This window comes from Schistocerca serialis, chromosome 2, assembly GCF_023864345.2.
Source record: "Schistocerca serialis cubense isolate TAMUIC-IGC-003099 chromosome 2, iqSchSeri2.2, whole genome shotgun sequence".
In the NCBI taxonomy this organism is placed as follows: domain Eukaryota; kingdom Metazoa; phylum Arthropoda; class Insecta; order Orthoptera; family Acrididae; genus Schistocerca; species Schistocerca serialis.
In genome coordinates this window covers 823,571,743-823,584,222 of record NC_064639.1, presented here as the reverse complement: position 1 = coordinate 823,584,222, position 12,480 = coordinate 823,571,743, and the positions used below count along the sequence as shown (strand labels likewise).

The following is a 12,480-nucleotide window of genomic DNA, read 5'->3' as shown; positions in this document are numbered from 1 at the left end:
TCCCCACTTAATTAAGCTGCTTATCGTCATAGGTATACCATTACAAACAAGAGCAACAATTTTACATTGAATAATTGACGTGGTATCTGAAGTAAGAGAGGTGCTTAGTAAACAAAACAAAATCTATTACTCGCTCTACAGTTTTCCGGTCCAACTTCGTAGCTAACTGCAAACATAATCTGTGCTTAATGACTGGAAGACACGACAAAAATAAGGACTAGTAAGTCTACCTGATGATTCGCTTTTTATGAATATCGTTATTTCCAGTGATCGTCCCATCATAAATTTATTTCGTGCTGACGTGCACAAAATGGTTTTCTTAAATTGTGTTATTTAAGGGACAGCAGGTAACTACATTAAAGGACCAAAGAAACTAGTACACCTTCCTAATATCGTGTAGGGCCCCAGCGAGCCCGCAACACGACGTGGCATGGACTCGACTAATGTCTGAAGTAGTGCTGGAGGGAACTGACACCATGAATCCTGCAGGGCTGTCCAAAAATCCGTAAGAGTGCGAGGGGGTGGAGATCTCTTCTGAACAGCACGTTGCAAGACATCCCAGATATGCTCAATAATGTTCATATCTGGGGAGTTCGGTGAACGGCGGAAGTGTTTAAACTCAAAAGAGTCTTCATGGAAACACTCTGTACAAATTCTGGACGTGTGGGGTATGGCATTGTACTGCTGGAATTACCTAAGTCCGTCGGAATACACAATGGACATGAATGGATTCAGGTGATCAGACATGATGCTTACGTAGGTGCCACCTATCAGAGTCTATCTAGACGTATCAGGAGTCCCATATCACTCCAACCGCACACGCCCCACACCATTATAGAGCCTCCAGAAGCTTGAACAGTACCCTGCTGAGATCCAGGGTTCATACATTCATGAGGTTGTTTGCATATCCGTACACGTCTATCCGCTCGATACAATTTGAAACGAGACTCTTCCGACCAGGCAACATGTTTACAATCATCAACAGACCAATATCGGTATTGACGGGCCCAGCCGAGGCGTAAAGCTTTGTGTCGTGCAGCCATCAAGGACAGACGAGTGGACCTTCGGCTCCGAGAACCCATATCGATGAACGGTCTGCACGCTGACCTTTGTTGATGGCCCAGCATTGAAATCTGCAGCAATTTGAGGAAGGGTTGCACTTCTGTCACATTGAACGATTCTCTTCAGTAGTCGTTGGTCCCGTTCCTGCGCCGGCCGGAGTAGCCGAGCGGTTATACGCGCTACAGTCTGGAACCGCGCGACCTCTACGGTCGCAGGTTCGAATCCTGCCTCGGGCATGGGTGTGTAATGTCCTTAGGTTAGTTAGGTTTAAGTAGTTCTAAATTCTAGGGGACTGATGACCTCAGAAGTTAAGTCCCATAGTGCTCAGAGCCATGTGAACCACTTGAAACCGTTCCTGCAGGATGTTTTTCCGGTCGTAGCTATGTCGGAGATTTGATGTTTTACGGGATTCCTGATATTCACGGTACACTCGTAAAATGGTCGCACGCGAAAATCCCCACTTCATCGCTGCCTGGGAGATGCTGTATCCCAGAGCTCGTGCGCCGACTGTAACACCACATTCAAACTCACTTAAATCTTGATAAAATGCCATTGTAGCAGCAGCAACCGATCTAGTAACTACGCCAGACACTTGTGTTATGTAGGCACTGCCGACCGCTGCGCCGTATCCTGTCTGTTTATACATCTCTATATTTGAATTCGTATGCCTATACCAGTTTGGCGCTTCAGTCTAAATTACGGCTCACGCTGCTCCGGAAGCATGTGGTAGTACTGGCAGTACTTTAGTTTAGATATATACCACTAGTGTGAAACGTCTTACAGACTTTTAAACTGTTCAGTGGCAGTAGTACGGAAGTCGCGAAACAGCAGCATTGGTTCTCATCTGCGATGCAGCTGAGCGGTTGTGCAGAGAAAGACGACCGGGGAAGGAAAGAGGAGAAGAGCCGGGGAGCAAAGTTTGTCCTCGGCTGCCGTGAGGCGCGGCGGTCCCTACAAAGAAGGGCGGCCGTAATGGCACACTGCACCTCGACTCGCCCGTCCCGGAGGCTCCACCCAGGCCATCGTCACGCGATCCGCCACTACTCCACTAGTCCGCTCGCACGGCAGGCGCCCGTCTTCACTCCCACGTCACCGGCGTGCTGGACGGTCGATACCAAGGTGGAGCGGAGTCTCTAGGGAATCAGGAAAAATTAACATGGTTTGCCTGATTCGTAGAAGACGTCTTGCAAACAGTAGACGGAGGTTGCATAAATGGTTCGCGAACACCAATACTCTTTCCCGCGTTAGCTAGAACAGGTGAAACAAATCGCGTGTGCCCTGCCTACAGCGTAACTAATGTTTTTTGTGATATTTGGTCTCATGTGACGAAGTCTGGCACGGAGTGGTAAGCTGGCGAACAACACAAGTAAGACACCGGAAAGCAGCACTGTTCATCCCTAGTGCAACGATTGACATCATCATTTGAGAGAGTAATGCTGCACTGTCATGGTCCGCCTGTGCTGAGTGTTAATTATATTACTCACTAGCTGTTACCCGCAGGTGTGCTCGCATGTTAGTAGTTTTGTTATGCTGATGACGGTGAGTAAGTACGCTACTGTACGTGCAATAACATCAGCTGACCTCACGTGTCTGCTTGTTCGGGTAAGCATAGCTCGTGATGTGCGCCCCACTCTCCCCTCTCCCAAGCTGCTCCAACGCACTATGTGTCGCCATCCGTGACGTCGCTGCTGAGCAGTGCATACAGAGGGCCATGGGAGGGAGCGTGCGTCTATGCATAGTGTTACTGAAGAACCTATGTTTTATACTGTGTGTACATTAAGCTATACACAGAGTGGAAATACGGATTAACCACACTCAGGATTCAATAAGTGCTTTATCTGAAAACTACCTTGAGCAGTTAAACAGAGAACCGACTCGTGGCGATAACATATTAGACCTTCTGGTGACAAACAGACTCGAACTATTTGAAAAAGTTAACGCAGAACAGGGAATCAGCGATCATAAAGCGGTTAAGGCATCGATGATTTCAGCCGTAAATAGGAATATTAAAAAACGTAGGAAGATTTTTCTGTTTAGAAAAAGTGACAAAAAGCAGATTTCAGAGTACCTGACGGCTCAACACAAAAGTTTTGTCTCAAGTACAGATAGTGTTGAGGATCAGTGGACAAAGTTCAAAACAATCGTACAATATGCGTTAGATGAGTATGTGCCAAGCAAGATCGTAAGAGATGGAAAAGAGCCACCGTGGTACAACAACCGAGTTAGAAAACTGCTGCGGAAGCAAAGGGAACTTCACAACAAACATAAACATAGCCAAAGCCTTGCAGACAAACAAAAATTACGCGAAGCGAAATGTAGTGTGAGGAGGGCTATGCGAGAGGCGTTCAAGGAATTCGAAAGTAAAGTTCTATGTACTGATTTGGCAAAAAATCCTAAGAAATTTTGGTCTTATGTCAAAGCGGTAGGTGGGTCAAAACAAAATGTCCAGACACTCTGTGACCAAAATGGTACTGAAACAGAGGATGACAGACCAGAGGCCGAAATACTAAATGTCTTTTTCCAAAGTTGTTTCACAGAGGAAGATTGCACTGAAGTTCCTTCTCTAGATTGTCGCACAGATGACAAAATGGTAGATATCGAAATAGCCGACATAGGGATATAGAAACAATTAAAATCGCTCAAAAGAGGAAAGGCCTCTGGACCTGATGAGATACCAGTTCAATTTTACACAGAGTACGCGAAGGAACTTGCCCCCCTTCTTGCAGCGGTGTACCGTAGGTCTCTAGAAGAGCGTAGCGTTCCAAAGGATTGGAAAAGGGCACAGGTCATCCCCGTTTTCAAGAAGGGACGTCGAGCAGATGTGCAGAACTATAGACCTATATATCTAACGTCGATCAGTTGTAGAATTTTGGAACACGTATTGTGTTCGAGTATAATGACTTTTCTGGAGACGAGAAATCTACTCTGTAGGAATCAGCATGGGTTTCGAAAAAGACGGTCATGTAAAACCCAGCTCGCGCTATTCGTCCACGAGACTCAGAGGGCCATAGACACGGGTTCACAGGTAGATGCCGTGTTTCTTGACTTCCGCAAGGCGTTCGATACAGTTCCCCACAGTCGTTTAATGAACAAAATAAGAGCATATGGACTATGAGACCAATTGTGTGATTGGATTGAGGAGTTCCTAGATAACAGGACGCAGCATGTCATTCTCAATGGAGAGAAGTCTTCCGAAGTAAGAGTGATTTCAGGTGTGCCGCAGGGGAGTGTCATAGCACCGTTGCTATTCACAATATACGTAAATGACCTTGTGGATGACATCGGAAGTTCACTGAGGCTTTTCGCGGATGATGCTGTGGTGTATCGAGAGGTTGTAACAATGGAAAATTGTACTGAAATGCAGGAGGATCTGCAGCGAATTGACGCATGGTGCAGGGAATGGCAATTGTATCTCAATGTAGACAAGTGTAATGTGCTGCGAATACACAGAAAGAAAGATCCCTTATCATTTAGCTACAATATAGCAGGTCAGCAACTGGAAGCAGTTAATACCATAAATTATCTGGGAGTACGCATTAGGAGTGATTTAAAATGGAATGATCATATAATGTTGATCGTCGGTAAAGCACATGCCAGACTGAGATTCATTGGAAGAATCCTAAGGAAATGCAATCCGAAAACAAAGGAAGTAGGTTACAGTACGCTTGTTCGCCCATTGCTTGAATACTGCTCAGCAGTATGGGATCCGTACCAGATAGGGTTGATAGAAGAGATAGAGAAGATCCAACGGAGAGCAGCGCGCTTCGTTACAGGATCATTTAGTAATCGCGGAGGCGTTACGGAGATGATAGATAATCTCCAGTGGAAGACTCTGCAGGAGAGACGCTCAGTAGCTCGGTACGGGCTTTTGTCAAAGTTTCGAGAACATACCTTCACCGAAGAGTCAAGCAGTATATTGCTCCCTCCTACGTATATCTCGCGAAGAGACCATGAGGATAAAATCAGAGAGATTAGAGCCCACACAGAGGCATACCGACAATCCTTCTTTCCACGAACAATACGAGACTGGAATAGAAGGGAGAACCGATAGAGGTACTCAGGGTACCCTCCGCCACACACCGTCAGGTGGCTTGCGGAGTGTGGATGTAGATGTAGATGTAGATAGAATAACCACTACAGTCAAATCATTACTTTTAATGGTATCATGTAGCACCCATCAACCGACAAAAGCATTTTCACAAATACGATAAAGACCAAACGTCGAAGAGCAAATAGCTTTTTCAAAGAGTAAATATGTTTGCCGAATTCGCGTGATGTTCTTCAAATGAATAAACGTATCGTACTACACAGTTTATAAAGTAGCCTACACACTTCTTCTTACCAAATTTCGACCAAATTGTCCGTGGCTCGTGGTCTTGCGGTAGCGTCCTCGCTTCCCGGGTTCGATTCCCGGCGGGGTCAGGGATTTTCTCTGCCTCGTGATGACTGGATGTTGTGTGTCTTTCATCATCATTGACTCGCAAGTCACCGAAGTGGCGTCAGCTAAAAAGGACTTTCAATTTCGGTGGTCGAACACCCCGCATGGGGTCTCCCGACCAACAATGCCATACGATCATTTCATTTTTTCGACGAAATTGGTTCAGCAAGTTACTCGTGAAAAGTTGCTCTTACACTTATAGTATTAATATCGATAAAACCTTACATTATTAAATTTTTTAAGTTTTCGTGGTCCGATTTTGATGAAATGAAGCCTATACGGTGCCCCAAGCTATGTTCAAGTTACGTGTAAAAACCACATGAAACAAATTAGTTTGTTCAAACAGAAGAAAAGAAAGATACGAATGGTTTAGATAAAGCTTTAAATCACGGTATTATTTCCAGTGATTCGATTTTGATTAAATAAAGCCTGTACGGTGCACCAAACTATGGTCAAGTCACACGTGAAAACCTCTCGAATATTCGTCTATCACTTTTCGAGATTAGCATGTTCAGGTAGACAGATACGACAGTTTTAGATAAAACTTTAAATCATGATATTTTTCTTCGTGATCAGATTTTGATATGTCTCAAGTTATGCTCATGTTAACTCTGAAAACCTCTTGAAAATACGCCTAGTACTTTTGGAGAAGCGTGTTAAACAGACAAATGTTAAACAAACAGACAGACATGACAATTTTATACATTTATTATTAATATAGATTATATATTTTACTCTATGGAGCATCGGGCATGGTGGTCTACTGAAAAGCGAAAGGTCAAGGGAGAAAGTCCTGGTCGGAAGACAGAAATTATCTGTCTGCCTTCAACTTCTCAGTGTTACGAAGATTCAGCAGGAACGATATTGTTGTGGTCTTCAGTCCAGAGACTGTTTTGATGCAGCCTTCCATGCTACTCTATCCTGTGCAAGTCTCTTCATCTCCCAGTAACTACTGAAACATACTTCCTCTATCTATTGGTCTCCCTCTACGATTTTTACACTCCACGCTTCCCTCCAATACTAAATTTGTGATCCCTTGATTCTTCAGAAGGTGTCCTACCAACTGATCCCTTCTTTTAGACAGGTTGGCATCAAATTCCTCTTCTCCCCAATTCTATTCAGTACCTCCTCATTAGTTACGTGATATACCAACCTAATCTTCAGCATTCTTCTGCAGCATCACAATTGGAATACTTCTATTCTCTTCTTGTCTAAACTATTTATCGTCCATGTTTCACTTCCACACGTGGCTACACTCCATACAAATACTTACAGATAGGAATTCTTGACACTTATTTCTATACTCGATGTTACCAAATTTCTCTTCTTCGGTAACATGCATGCGCAGTCTACATTTTATACCCTCTTTACTTCGACTAGCTAAGCTAAGCTCCGTCCGAACAGGCCATGAAAGCCCAACGATACCGACCGACCGCCGTGTCATCCTCAGACCACAGGCGTCAATGCATGCGGATATGGAGGGATGGAGGGGCATGTGGTCAGCACTCCGCTCTCCTGGCCATTTTGTCAGTTTAAAAAACCCGAGTCGCTATTTCTGAATAAAGTAGCTCCTTAGTTTGCCTCACAAGGGCCGAGTGCATCCCGCTTGCCAACAGCGCTCGACAGACCGAATGGTCACCCATTCAAGTGCTAGCCCAGCCCGACAGCTCTTAACTTCGGTGATCTGACGGGAACCGGTGTTACCACTGCAGCAAGGCCGTTGGCTTTTACTTCGACTATCATCAGTTATTTTTCTCTCCAAATAGTAAACCTCATCTACTACTTTAAGTGTCTCGTTTCCTCATCTAATTCCCTCAACATCACCTGATTTAAATCGAATACATTCCATTATCCTCGTTTTGCTTTTGTTGATGTCCATCTTATATCCTCCTTTCAAGACACTGTCCATTCCGTTTAACTGCTCTTCCAGGTCCTTTGCTGTCTCTGACAAAATTACAACCTGAAAGGTTTCATTTCTTCTCTATGGATTTTTAATTCCTACTCTAAATTTTTCTTTTGTTTCCTTTACTCCTTGCTCGATATACAGATTGAATAACATCGGGGATAGGCTGCAACCCTGCCTTACTCCCTTCCATGCCCCTCCTCACTTATAACTGAGGTCTGGTTTCTGTACAAATTGTAAATAGCCTTTCGCTCCTTGTGTTTTACCCCTGCCACTTTCAGAATTTGAAAGAGAGTATTCCATTCAACATTGTCAGACGCTTTCGCTAAGTCCACAAATGCTAGAAACGTTGGTTTGCCTTTCCTTAATCTATCTTCTAAGATAAGTGGTAGGAACAGTATCCAAACTGAACTTCCCCTAGGTCGGCTTCTACCAGTCTTTCCATTAGTCTGTAAAGAATTCGTGTTAGTATTTTGCAGCCATGACTTATTAAACTGATAGTTCGTTAATTTTCATACCTGTCGACACTTGCTTTCTTTGAGATTGGAATCATTATATTCTTCATGAAGTCTGAGTGTATTTCGCATGTCTCATACATCTTGCCCACCAAATGGAGGAGTTTTGTCATGGCTGGCACTCCCAAGGCTATAAATACTTCTGTCGGCCGAGGTGGCCGAGCGGTTCTATGCGCTTCAGTCTGGAACCGGGCGACCACTACGGTCGCAGGTTCGAATCCTGCCTCGGGCACGAATGTGTGTGATGCCCTTAAGTTAGTTAGGTTTCTAAGTTCTAGGGGACTGATGACCTCAGGAGTTAAGTCCCATAGTGCTCAGAGTCATTTGAACCACCTTTCTGCTTTCCCTTCTTTGCTTAGGACTGGTTTTCCGTCTAAGCCCTTGATATGCATACAGGATGTTCCCTTTTCTGCAAAGGTCTCTTTAATTTTCCTGTAGGCAGTATCTATCTTACCCCTAGCGATATATGCCTCCACATCTCTACAGTCGTCCTCTATCCTCCTTGCTCAGCCATTTTGCACTTTCTATCTCATTTTTGAGACGTTCGTATTCCTTTTCGCCTGCTTCATTTACTGCATTTTTATATTTTCTCCTTTCATCAATTAAATTCAATATCTCTTCTGTTACCCAAGGATTTCTACTAGCTCTAATCTGTTTCTACCTACTTGATCCTCTGCTGCCTTCACTATTGCATCTCTCAAAGCTACCCATTTTTCTTTTACTGTATTTCTTTCTCCTGTATTTGTCAAACGTTCCCTCATGCTCTCTCTAAAACTCTCTACAATCTCTGGTTCTTTCAGTATATCCAGATCCCATTTCCTTAAATTCCTACCATTTTGCAGTTTCTTCAGTTTTAATCTACAAATTCAGAACCAATAAATTGTGAGCAGAATCCACATCTGCCCCTGGAAATTTAAAATCTGGTTCCTGAATCTCTGTCTTACCATTATATAATATGTCTGAAATCTCCCAGTGTCTCCATTCCTCTTCCACGTATACAGCTCTTTCATGATTCGTAAATCTAGTGTTAGCCATCATTAAGTTATGCTGTGCGCAAAATCCTACCGGGCGGCTTCCTCTTTCATCTTTCATTCCTTACGCCCAGTCCATATTCACCTTTTCCGTCTCTATAGAATTTCAGTTCGCCATGACCATTAAATTTTCGTCTCCCTTAACTATCTGAATAATTTCTTTTATCACACCATACATTTCTTCAATTTTTTCATCATCTGCGGAGCTAGTTGGCATATAAACTTGTACTACTGTGGTAGACGTGGGCTTCGTGTCTATCTTGGCTACAATAATGCGTTCGCTATTATCCACGCACTTATTTTTTATTTGTTATTAAAGCAACTGCTGCATTACCCCTATCTGATTTTGTATTTATAGCCCCGAATTCACCTGAACTTCACTGATTCCCATTATATCTAACTTTAACCTATCCATTTCCCTTTTAAAATTTTCTAACCTACCTGTCCGATTAAGGGATCTGATATTCCACGCTCCGATCCACAGAACGCCAGTTTTCTTTCTCCTGATAACGACGTCCTCACCGCCCGGCTGTAATTTCCCCTTGCTTTAAGCCGTTCGCAGTATCAGCACAGCAAGGGCGTTTTGGTTAATGTTACAAGGCCAGATCAGTCATTCATACAGACTTTTGCCCCTGAAACGACTGAAAAGGTTCACAAACGTGTTATATATCATTTAATGAAATATTAAGCGATCGATGAAAGGATAACACTTGTATATGTAATCCTTGACTGTGCTTAGTTACAGCTGCCAGATACTTCACGCCACTAAGTTTAAAATGAGGAATAATTATTACGTGCTTGCCAACTTCTTGCCGTTCCTCACATGGAAAGAAGTTACAGAAGAACATTAAATCAAATCATAGTAACATTGACGGACTTACAACAAAACTTTATATAGAATATTGATTGCCATTTGCGTACGATATACACACGAGATCCGTGAGATAATACAAGGTCAGAGTGGGAATTAAGGTCTTGTCACGGTCATAAATAAACTAGTTCGGAAACAAAAGCCGTTTTTGTGGAACAGCGTAAGGTGAACTGGATTACTTCTGCCTGCATTTTAGAAAGGCGCTGGACACAGTACCACTATAAAGTTTACTGGAGCCGCTGCTCACGTAAGTTATTTAATGGCTTTTCTGGTTTCGGCTGACTAGTCACTGTCAGTAGCCCGTAAATATTCAGAGTCACATCGCAAAGTACTAACATCGATACGATCACACCGAGAGCAAGTTCGCAAGTATCTGATTGGCTAGGTGAAAATTTGACTGATCGAACACAGTATGTTATAATATACAGTTCGTGCGGGTCGTTAGGTTGCGTTCACACCCAAACAAGAAAGAGTTTGGGTGACTGCATCTTCTGAGAAGACGTGTAGATCACCATACAACGACGATATGCTGAGGAGTAATGTTTCCGATTTTTTTTTATACGAAAACCCTTGAAGTTTTTTTGGAACAGACCAAACTTTATTAACGTCCTACATCTTTAGTCTTCATTTTTATTTCTCATCATAGCCACCATGGCGTAGAAAAAATTTCAGCGAACAAGAGCCCATTTTGTTGATACCGTCACTGTAGAATGTTTGACATTGTTTATGGAGCGACAACCCTACCTGTGGTTGCACCGCTTCATCACTATCAAGTCTTTTTTTTTTCTTTATTGAATTTCCATAACCCGCCCTCCCCCCCCCCCCCCAGAGGGTGGAGTGGGGGTGGGGGGGGGGGGGGGGGTGGGGGCTGGCAGCAATACAATATGCAGCTTACAGATGTTAAAAACAAAATGAGGAAATGATAAAACCATAAAAACAGGCGACAAAAAGGTGACTGGTTAAAACCGGAATACGGCGAAAAGTTTATCAAAAAACAAAGGGCTGGTGATGATGATTAAAGACCAAATTTACTCTAACTCGGTAAAAATATTAACACTAGGGTACTAACGGCAGTTTCTCGTGTGACTCTAAAATTACGACTTTTCTTTGGAACAAAACAGTATTGCCCCAATAACATATCGGGGACATGTGACAGGCTGAAGGCCAGTTTACTTTAGTTCCAGAAAAATCCAAAAAAATAGGAAACTAATGGGATTTTCTGCCTCGTGTAGATATTCATCTGAATCTACACGTTGTGTTCTTCCTTTTAACCAACACAGCTTTACTCTAGCAGGCAAACTCCGGTTTTTCAACGCCAGTTTAAGCGAACTGATAAAATTAATCAAAACAACCGGTTTCTGAAGTAACCGATTTTTTTATTCATATTATTTCCTGTAATAAACTTAGAAATCGAACAAAGACTTATCGAATTTGACACCCTGAGATTCAAGATGCATAGGATAAAAATATTAATTTAAATAGGCAAACAAAAAAAACTGAATTCGTCTTGTATTCGCTGCTTTTCTCGAAAAGTGGTAAGTTTTGGAACACTGCAAAAAATCACCGGTATGTTCCTATTGATTCTAATTTTTTAAATCTCGGCTCAAAAATAATGTTCTAATCGGGTATCATACAACAGTTTGGACATTACGAATTGTCAGTGCTGAAGGGTGAAAACTGAGGTTGAAGAACGCTATTTTTCGTGTTAATCTGTCCGTTTTCAAGAGCTAAAAGCGGATGAAGGCATGTTCAGTTGACACAGGCAGCCAATCAGCTGCTTACTATTTTCATTGTAAACTATGAATGAACTGTTAAGTTTTAAGTTTTTTCCTTATATCATTATTTCGAAAATTTGTTGAGGCTATTCCTGTTTTTAATTTTTTAAAGCAAATGGAGCATTTTACTTCACTGACGTCGCACTTCGTAAAATGCTTCCAGCCTAGGGATGGTGCCGTTCTGTAATACAGCTGATGTCCAACGATGACAGTGAGAAACTACCGTATAGACGAGATGGGCAACTCGCTACATGCACACAGGTACCATCTAATAGGGCACGCCACATGGTAAACAGGTGCTTTATTGTCTCAGCAATGCTGTAACAATTCTTATCCCCTTTGTTTGTTGCTCGTCTCGTCGGCATTGTTGTCAAAGTAGCACTGATTGTTTCTCCCATTTTCTACCATAACGTTATATTTCAAAGCAATGTAAATTTTAAGAATAAAAATTACTCTTTCTTTAAAAAAGCTTTTTCAAAAACGAAAAATTTTAGCACTGCTGCTAGGGCTAACCGATATTTCGATTTTTTTACCCGGCTTTTTGTTAAAATTGGGAACACTTCTTATAACCAAGATCAAACACATGCCAAAAAATACCGGTTATTCGGAACTAAAATATCGGTATCGGTTTCAACCTGTCGGTTTTTCCCTGCCTTACTGTGTTACACACAAATACACGAACGGAGTTGGTTCTATTTTCCAGAGGCTCTGTGCGTTTACAGCATTGCGAGACAGCACTGTACACCGGTCACATATTAAGACGCGAAATGCTTTTACCGCTTGTGAAAAGAACTCAACTGACCTGTTTCATAATTCTGATTTACTTCAAAGGTTACTACAAGTTACATAGTCAAATGTCTTTGGCAGATCACAGAATATATCAGT

General features: G+C 42.6%; 1 pseudogene; it reads right to left on the bottom strand.

The window, feature by feature from the left end:
- Positions 1-7,107: 7,107 nt before the first annotated feature.
- Positions 7,108-7,225, bottom strand: LOC126459008 (5S ribosomal RNA; annotated as a pseudogene).
- Between the last annotated feature and the right edge of the window lie 5,255 nt (positions 7,226-12,480).